The following is a 9,067-nucleotide window of genomic DNA, read 5'->3' on the forward strand; positions in this document are numbered from 1 at the left end:
CCTTGGAGTGGGGCTGGGCTCAGCTCCCAGAGCTCTGTGCTGGCCGATTCCTGCTGGCCTGCCGGGCTGTCCTCAATGGGAGGTTAGCTTCTCTGTGTCATTTTGTGCTTCTGCAGCTCCAAAGTTTGTTCAGAGTCCCCTTTTTACATGGATTGGAGAACATGGAAGCTGGAGCAGTGGGAAGGTCCTGCTTCTACTCTGCCATCTTAACTCTGTCCCCCAAACAATCCAGTTTAGGTAAAGGCTAGACTGGGTACCCTCTGGGGCTCCTTAAAGGACCCTGCAGTCTTGTGAAACAACAGTATTCCCCTTCAGTTCTTCCTATTCTCTTTTTATCCATTTTTGAAGGCCCAGCTAAAATGTCACCTCCTCTTTCAGGCTTTTCTTGTTTCCCCTACCTAAAAGTACTAAGTAGCACTTTGTTTACACATTTCTTATGAAACTTTCACACTCTACCTTGGATTATAGTTATTTGAGAACATTTTTTTTTCCAGTTCATTTCTTTAAATTAACTCCAAGATGACCAAGCACAAGGGGCTGCAGATTGAAGCAAGAAGGCACAGGTGGCTAAGGGGCATAGGGTAACCATTAGTAAGCCATGCTAGGGCAAAGTATAAACTACCTATATAATCCATGATTGAAGGGCTAGGGAAACAGTGAAGAAGGGGGAAGTGGGGACAGGAATGCTCATTCTTGAATGCTCGTTCTTGAAAAATTGCATGAAGATGGGGCTCTCTTGACCCTGGGGCAAAATCTCTACCTGGTTATTGGAGGCAATCCCATCTGGGATGTGAAGTCTTCCACCACTTGGGGCAGCTTGGTGTTCTTTCTCCCTAGCTTTTTTCCCCTCCCAGACATAGATCTTGCTGCAGAGATCATTGTCCACACAAGGCAATCGATCATCATTTATCAACAACTTTATTGCAAATGGACTAGAGTCTGCCATCTTTGCCAGGTGCATCTGGCCATCGGCATCAGAAACTTTACATAGGGCAGCAGCATGGGCAATAGTTTGATCAGCCCTGAAGTCTTCTCTGGATTACCCTTCTTCAGGGTTGGCTTCCATCCCAAAGCCTGGATCATCTCTGACGGCCCCTCCCCATCAGTGACAATCTCTATTTGGGCTTTTCCCTGCCATTTACTGTCCCTGGTGGCAAGAGGCAGGTCCTGGGCTTTGTTTCGTTCCAAAGTGTTGGACTTGCTCCCCCATCAGACAAAGAATGTGTGGGCCAAGTTCAGAATGAAGCAGTATCTGCTGTGAAAGCTCTCCCAGATCGGGCCCACTCTCTGGCTCTAACACTCTTTTCCCCTTTGACCCAGTAGAGTCTCTGGATGGGGCCTGAGGGAGCTCCAGACAAGGCCTGGTGAAACACCGACCACACCTTCTTCTTTGTACTGGAGGCCTCGAGGGAAGTGACTCTTGAAGCAATCCTATTTATTGCCCTGGACCTCTGGGTGCTGCACTGCCCTCACCTCCAGCTCAGGGTACACAGATAATGCTGGGTAGGCTCCTTGCTCATCTCAGGAGGACCGCAGACAGACCGATCCAGATGTGCAGGCTGGACTGCCCATCCGGGCCATTGTGCAGGACAAGGTAGGAGTCTCTGGAGGAGATCCCAAGGCTCTTGGGAGGCACAGGTACAGGCTATAGCTTTTCGACCCTCCACACATGAAGGCCTGGTTCCTTCACTGTTGACTCAAATGAGGAGGCAAACTTTGGGATTGCCTCATACAAGACTGCTTAGATATCTGAGTCTCCTACTCCTCATAACTGACTCTGTCTTCCAGTAGGTAACGCAAGATTTTTTTAAGGTCTTATACTCACTATTAAACTGTAAGGTACTTGAGAGAGGGCGTTGTATTTTGCTCATTTTTATTCCCTCACCTCTTAGTCTGGGATATGATCTTACACACAGCAGCTATTTAATAGATCTGAATGATTGAATGAATGAGTGAAAACAATGAATGTCTATCTGCATTATTGTTACAGTAAATTTTCCCTCATCACTTTGGTTCTAATATCTAAAGAACACTAGAAGTGGAGTCAGAAAATCTGGGTCTCTGGATTGGATCTGCTGTACTTCCTAGCTGTGTGACCATGGACAAGTGACATTCTCCTGTAAAGACCAAAGTTTCTTCATCTGTAAAGTGATAGTCTTTGGACTAGAATGTAAAGGTCTTTTCTTGTGTCATAGCCATTATCGTAATATTAAAATGAGCTTGCCTCCCTATACTCAACTTGCCTGGACAGCTGGGAGGAAATTGAGAAGTAGGCTGGGCAATGTAGAGATGGGGAAGAAGAGGAAGGGATTGGGGAAAAGGGAAGTTTGGGTAATTGCAGATAATTGAGAGTATCCTCTCCTAGGGGACAAGGCTTAGCATGTACCTCAATAGATTTTCCCCCATCATTCTTTTGCATCTTATATCACCAAGGACATTTTACATAAAGTTGTGACCTTCTGCCTGTTAGAACTTTGTTTGCATTCTTATCCCTTGGCCAGTGTGTTTGATCAGCTTAAACTGAAAAACATATTTGCATATGAGCTTTCCAGCCCAGCTGGAATGAGACAGTTTAATTGTTGTGCATTCTCACTACCTTTTATTTTATTTTTGTTAGTGGATTTTTTTCATTGATTCTCTCCTATTATGATCCCTACTAAAATCTTTTTCAATGGGGTCACAAAATCCTTTATTGTGGATCCATTAAACAGAAACTTAAAGACCATCTAGGGCAGTCCCACCCCCCATCCCCCACCTTCCCACTTTATGAATGAGTAAACTGAGGTTCACAGAAAGAAAGCACTTACACTTGGAGTATGTGGTGGAAACCTAGATCTCCTGGCTGGTGTTCCATTACATCCCATTGATATGGATTTTTCTATAGCATTTACTTCAGTATTTGTAATTTTATAGGTGGGAATACTCCCTCCACCTATAGAGATCATGCCCTCTTCACAGCTTAGTAAATGGGATTTGGGAATTACTGTAATTGAGGAAATTCATGAAGTCACCTAATACATTGGAACGATTAGTAACTGGAGTCTGAAGACTTAGATTCAAATAGCACCTCTGATGATTATTGGGAAGAAATAATTAATTTATTGCCATCTATAATAAACCTTACAACTTCTTACTTTTATAAAAGAACATGAAATATGTCCTGTGGTTGTAATCCCTTCTTTTTACATGATTTGGTATTGAATTCACAAAACAGTAAAGAGATAGAATCATAGAAAGATATGCATTTATTAAATGTTTACTATGCACCAGTCATTATGCTAAGAGCTAGGGACAGAAGTACAAGCAAATATCTGTTATTATTCTACTCTGGAAAGACAACTACACATACAGGGGAACTGGAAAAGGAGTAGAGAATATGTGCTAGAGGGGCAGCTAGGTGGGACAGTGGATAGAGTCCCATGCCTAGAGTTAGACTTGAGTTCAAATGTGTCCTCATACACTTAACAGTTGTGTGACCCCGGGCAAGTCATTTAACCCTGTTTGTCTCCATTTCCTCATCTGTAAAAGGAGTGGCAGAAGGAAATGGCAAACCACTGTAGCATCTTTGTCAAGAAAACCGCATGTGGGGTCGAGTCAGACATGACTGAACAACAACAAAGATTCCTCTATTCGTATAAGGTTCAAGAGCCCAAGAAGAGCCCATTTTTACATTAAAGATTTACCATAAATAGATGTACAGACATGGATGTATGCATTCTTCTATAAGAACATATATATATATATATATATATACATATTTACATATTTAAAAATAAGTAAAACTCTGGCCTCAGACTGTTAACACAAAAAATAGCCATGTGGCCTTGGGCAAGTCTACCCCAATTGCCCTCCAAAAAAAAAAGAAAAAAAAACCAAACGAAAAAAAAAAAATAAAAATAAGTAGAACTCAAATACAATTTGCCACCAAATAAGATGTTTACAAACAAAAACCAACAGACAGAAAAACCTGATCTTAAAATAATTAACCTTAGGTGGTGGCTAGGTGGCACAGTAAATAGAACACTGGCCCTGGAGTCAGGAGGACCTGAGTTCAAATCCGGCCTCAGACACAACACAAAAACTAGCCATGTGACCTCGGGCAAGTCACTTAACCCCAATTGCCCTCCAAAAAGCAAAAAAAAAAAAATTAACCTTGGTTTTGAGAGAATGTCTTGTGTACTGATAGATGCGTGTATAGTATCTGAACTTATGAAAATTTTTGAAATCAGCACTAAGCTCCTAGCCTTTCCATTCTATATATTTTTTTCCATCCTCAAAAGCTCCTGAGCAATCATTTCCTTCATGTTCCTTTCCATTATTAAAATCTACAATCAACTAAATATCTACTATTAGTCATTTATACCTTATGGTCCAGGAACACATTCCTCTTGAGTATTTCTATTAGAACGCTCATCTCATTGAAAAGTGGAAGAAAATCTTTGTCCTTTTTTAAAGACATTTCAGGTTTTAAGTGGGAAAGACAAGTTAGAAGATGCAAGGGTGGCTTTTCAGTCTCCCTGAAATGATACCCTAGTGGCATTATCTATAATTAGTGAGGAGCTACAGTGGCTTTTACTCTGGGCACTGAAATGTATACTGTACAGATAATACTATTCTGGGGCACCTTCTTTGTCTCTTCTTTTCCCCAGCCACCTCTGCAACTGTTCCATTGGCCCCTGGCCCACCCATTTCTCCTCCCTCCCCAGGAGCAGCTTAGTAGAAACTTTGCAGTATCCTAGGGTATATTTCCTCTGCTTGGCTATACACTGGATAACTTACCTGTCCTTTTCCTCATCTTGGGAAAGGTGGAAGCAGGAAAAAAAATCTAAGGTGTGTGTGTGTGTGTGTGTGTGTGTGTGTGTGTGACAGAGACAGACAGACAGAGTGACAAAGACAGAGAGACGCAGAGAGAGAGGCAAAGAGAGAGAGAGAGAGAGAGAGAGAGAGAGAGAGAGCCAGCAAGAAAGAGAGAGAGCCCCCAGAATGGTACTTGCTATGTTTGCATTTCCTCTCACATATGACAATTCAGAACCAAGTAAACAGCAATAGCATACTGTTAGTGTCTTGGTAATTAACTGAGTCTACCACTGTATTTCTGAAGGTGATACCTCCAAGGCTTTTGGCATGACTGACATCGGTTTCAATTGTTTCCTGCCCTTTTGACCCTGGGTAAGGTACTTAAACATATTTTTTTTTGCTTTTTTTTTTTTTTTTTGCATGGGGGGAAGGTAGGGCAATTGGAGTTAAGTGATTTGCCCAAGGTCACACGGCTAGTTTTGTGTTAAGTGTCTGAGGCTGGATTTGAACTCAGGTCCTCCTGATTCCAGGACCAGTACTCTATTCACTGTGCCACCTAGCTGCCCCTGTACTTAAACATTTTAAGACTCAGTTTCCTCATATATAAGATGAGCTATACTTTGCACTATCAGCTTCACATGATGTGTAAAAGCACACTATTAACCACAAAGAGATAAAGAAACCAGCCAGTCATTTTCCTTTGGGGGGATGGCTCAATTTTCTCCTCTGTCAAAAAGTTGGGCAAGATAATAATTAAAAAATCCCTTTTGGCTCTGAATATTACCACCCAGTGAAAGTATTCACAAAGACCAATGAAAATTCAGGTTATTAAGGGAAATCTATGAGACATCATCCTGGGGAAATCCCTGGTGATTTTCCTCCCAGTCTCTAGATAAGATTAGCACTAGGCCAGGGAGCTATACATACACGTACATATATACATGCATATCATGTACATCCCCATTTCAGAGAATATCGGTGGCTTGCTCTGGCTCAGTCACTAACTAGTATGACCCAGGACAAGTTACTTCTTTTCTCAGGGACTTATTTGCATAAGAAATCTCTCTCCTTGGTTATTATTGTCTCCTCCCACCTCTAGGAATCTTATACTTGAATGTTTATTTTGCTTGTAGAATGTAACCTCTTTAAGGGCAGAAACTGTTTATTTCTTTTGTCATCTTACCTTCAGAACCTAGCACAGTGCCTTGGAAATAGCACTTAATAAATGCCTTTTTTTTTTTTGGAGGGGGGAAGGCAGGGCAATTGGGTTTAAGTGACTTGCCCAAGGTCACAAGGCTAGTAAGTGTGTCAAGAGTCTGAGGCTGGAATTGAACTCAGGTCCTCCTGACTCCAGTCCCAGTGCTCTACTCGCTAGCTCCCCCAACCCCACAATAAATGCATTTTGGATTGGATCCCACTGGATTTTTAAAAATGAGGGACTGGAATAAATGATCTCTAAGTCTCCTTAAAAAAAAAAAAAACTCTATGTTTCTTTAAGGGATTTCTGCCTTTCTCAGTTTTCCCTCCCAGTACCAAGAAACATTTTCTACATGTTTACTGTGATCTCATTTCTGTTTTTACCATGACCTTCATTTCAAAATGTTTTTTAAATGTCAACATCACCCTCAGTGCTGGAGCTAGGAGCCAGTGTCTTCTCAGTTGCCTTCCATCCTTCTCTCACAGTTAGAAGTTGAATTATAACATAATACTTGAAATCATGGACCAGTGGAAAGAACCTCCCTTCCACATGACTTGGGACTGGGTTCAAATCTTCAAAAAAGTTTTCTCACTGACTAGCTGTGTGACCTCGACAAATTTTTCATGTCACTTCTCTGAGTTTCAGGTTTTCTTGTTGCTGTTGTTCGGTTATGTACAACCCTCCATGGCCCCATTTTGGGGTTTTGTTGGCAAAGATACTAGAGTGGTTTGCTATTTCCTTCTCTAGTCCATTTTACAGTTGAGGAAACTGATGAAAAGAGGGTTAATTGACTTTATCCAGGGTCACCCAGCTAATAAGTGTCTAAGTCTCAATTTGAACCCAAGAAGATGAGTCTTTCTGACTCCAGGCCTGGTATTCTAGCCACTGTACTGCCTAGTTGCGGTAATTTTGGGTCTCCATTTTATGAATTACATAATGTTACCGATAGTCCTTTCCAGTTCTAATTCCTGAGGAGTGACATATTCTAGCATCGTGCCTCTCTATCATTTTATTTTATGTCTTTAATTAACCATCGTCTTTAAGGAGTCCCTAACTATGGCAGGTTTTTGTGGTTTAGAAGGGAATTTAATCAATGCTCCAATGTAGCATTAATTGTAGACCATTACCTGTAATGAGTTTAGTCTTCTTAAGTAGTCTATAGCCATATCAGTAAGAAGGAATGTACCTTCCCTGATACAAGGACCCTCTTGTTGTTTGCCTGGATTATTATTTACAGAAGGACTCCTACTTGAGAAGATATATTCTTCCTTTTATGAAATAGAATTAGTGATATTTGGCTTCATGCTATATTTGTAATATTTTTGCTGATCCATTTCCTTGCTGGCTCTGTGACAGGGACATTTCCTAATTTTATGTGAGGCAGGTTTAGATATTAACTAGCCTGGTATAGAAGAAAAAAAGAAAAACAAACAAAAAAAAACAGGGGACCTAGAAGCAGGGCCTCTGAGGCTTGAATTCAGGCTCAGTAACTTACTGTTGTGTGAATCTGGTCAAATTGATTGCTCTTTCTGAGACTCAGTTTCTGCATCAAAGAACTGGGTATTTTCATCCTTGTACTACTTATTTTCACATTGTTTTTAGGCTCAAATAAAGTCACAGATGTCAAAGTATTTTGTAATTATTCAGAGATCAGTTATACTTATAACATCAGCTAACATTTATATGGTGTTTCAAGGTTTATATGGTGCTTTACAAACTTTGTCTCATTTTTATCCACACAACAACCCAAGTTATGAGATTACAATACCTATTTAACAGATGAGAAAACTGAGCCAGGTTAAGAGGTTTACCTAGTGTCTGACTCAGTGTTTGAACTCACAGGTCTCTGCCTCCCTATGCTACCTAGGGGCTGATATACAGTAATATTATAATTTTCAGTATGAGATCATAGCAATGCAGTTAGCTGCGTTGCTTTCAGCAATATACATCTCCTTTCTGGTTTTCAGGGTCTTCTCCCACAGAATAGAGTTGGATTAACTGGTCTTAAATATGACTTTCAGGGGCAGCTAGGTGGAGCAGTGAATAGAACACCCGCCCTGGAGTCAGGAGGACCTGAGTTCAAATTTGACCTCAGACATTTAACACAAAAATTGCCACATGACCTTGGGCAAATCATTTAACCCCAATTGCCCTACCTTCCCCCCTCCAAAAATAAAAAAAAAAAACCCAAACAAACAAACCAAAAATGACTTTCACCTTTAATATTCTATGTTCTGGGACTCAGGGGTGGGGAAGCTGTGGCCTCAAGGCCACATGTGGCCCTCTAGGCCCTCAAACGCAGAACAAATTTTATAAAGTTTGATTTAGTGGAAGGACTGCACTTGAGGATCTAAAGGGCCACTTGTGGCCTTGAGGCCACAGGTTCCCACCCCTGTTCTAGGTCTTAAACATATTAAGCAGTTCTAAGGTGTGCTCTAGCTCCAATGTTCTTTGTTCTATGATTCTTGTCAACACTCCTTGGCAAAGCACCTACTGGGTTCCCAGTCTGATCCTTGGCATTCTGGGGAATATGAGAGAGGAAACTAACAGGGTTCTTGTCCTCAAGAAGCTTATGATCTTGGGATAGAGACAAAATGAGAGATGCATCATAATAGTAGCAATGAGTAATTGGATGGCACAGGGTGGATGGAATGCTGCCTTGGGAGTCATCACGGTTTGAGTTTGAATCCTACCTGTGCGCCCTTGAGCAAATCATTTAATTTCTTTCAGCCTCAGTCTACTCATTTACAAAATAGGGATAATAATAGCACCTGCCTACCAGGGCAAAGGTGAGGATCAAATCAGGTAACATACTTAAAACACACACAGACACACACATAGACACAGACACAGACACACACACACACAGACACACACATCCAACAAAAAAACGCTTTGCAGACCCTAAAGTGTTATATAAATGCTAGCTACCATTATTAGTTCATTAATCGGCAAATATTTATTAAATGTCTACTTTATGCCAAGCAAGGTACCAAGTACTTTTTAAAAAGTACTTATCCTCAGGGGAGCTTACATTCTAATAGAGGAGATGATGTGCAGATAAGGAGGCAC

General features: G+C 41.1%; 1 pseudogene; it reads right to left on the bottom strand.

The window, feature by feature from the left end:
- Positions 1-622: 622 nt before the first annotated feature.
- On the bottom strand, positions 623-6,987 carry LOC138159527 (macrophage-capping protein pseudogene; annotated as a pseudogene).
- Between the last annotated feature and the right edge of the window lie 2,080 nt (positions 6,988-9,067).

The sequence above is a fragment of the Petaurus breviceps genome, unplaced genomic scaffold (genome assembly GCF_028583685.1).
Source record: "Petaurus breviceps papuanus isolate PSGF00001 unplaced genomic scaffold, PetGlider_PUasm1.0 176, whole genome shotgun sequence".
NCBI classification, from domain to species: Eukaryota; Metazoa; Chordata; class Mammalia; order Diprotodontia; family Petauridae; genus Petaurus; species Petaurus breviceps.